Source organism: Octopus bimaculoides, chromosome 12 (assembly GCF_001194135.2).
Source record: "Octopus bimaculoides isolate UCB-OBI-ISO-001 chromosome 12, ASM119413v2, whole genome shotgun sequence".
Classification (NCBI taxonomy): domain Eukaryota; kingdom Metazoa; phylum Mollusca; class Cephalopoda; order Octopoda; family Octopodidae; genus Octopus; species Octopus bimaculoides.
The window spans coordinates 4,389,655-4,390,655 of NC_068992.1; positions in this window are offsets into that span (position 1 = coordinate 4,389,655).

The following is a 1,001-nucleotide window of genomic DNA, read 5'->3' on the forward strand; positions in this document are numbered from 1 at the left end:
TATATATATATATATATATATATATATGTATGTATGATGGGCTTAATTAAATAGTGAGGGCAGGCTCCTGGGTTACCGTCCTCTTCCCTCGAAAAGCCTGATCGCTGAGACAATTTCTAGTAGTCGAGGCTGGGCCCAGCTCTCACCAATGGCTGAGCCTGCACCCATATCTAAATAAAACACGTTCCTCACTGATCCAAAAGGCTTCGTCAGTGAGATATTGTGTGAGTGAGTGATTGTGCGTGTGTGATGTGCTTGTGCGGTTTTTCTTTTGACGTCATAATTACTACAGTTATGGCAGTGAATATTAATTGGTTGTCTTGTAATTATTGTACTTGTAAATGTTATTGTTTCCAGTAATTATGTTTTCACTTTTCTATCCATTTTGATAAAAATAGCGTTGATGTTGTTCTTGTTGTAGTCGTTGTCAATGTTATTGTCATTGTCACATTGTCATTGTTTATTGTCATTGTCAATGTTTATTGATGTTTTGCTCTCATGATTTACCGTGTTCGACTATATTCGTTGGTTCATTTCCCCACCCCCTCCTTTTCTCTTCTATATTTTATGTACCTGCGAAAATTCCTTTATTCGGTTCTGTTCAAAGATAAACATTAAAAGTCACGTGATATTTCTTATTCATTCGTCGTTTATCGTTTTCCTCCTCTCCCCGCTCCGTCTCACTGTTGTATATATATAGATATATGCGCATATATATACATATATATATGTATATATGTGAGTGTGTTTATATATATATATATATATATATATACATATGTCTGCATACATATATGTATATATTTGAGTGTATATATTATATATGCATATATATATATATAAACATATACATACACATATATATGTATATACATGCGTATGTATACGTATATATATATGCATATATATATGTGTGTTCATATATGTATGTGAACATATATACATATATATACGCACACACATATATATATGTATGTATATATATATATATATATATATAT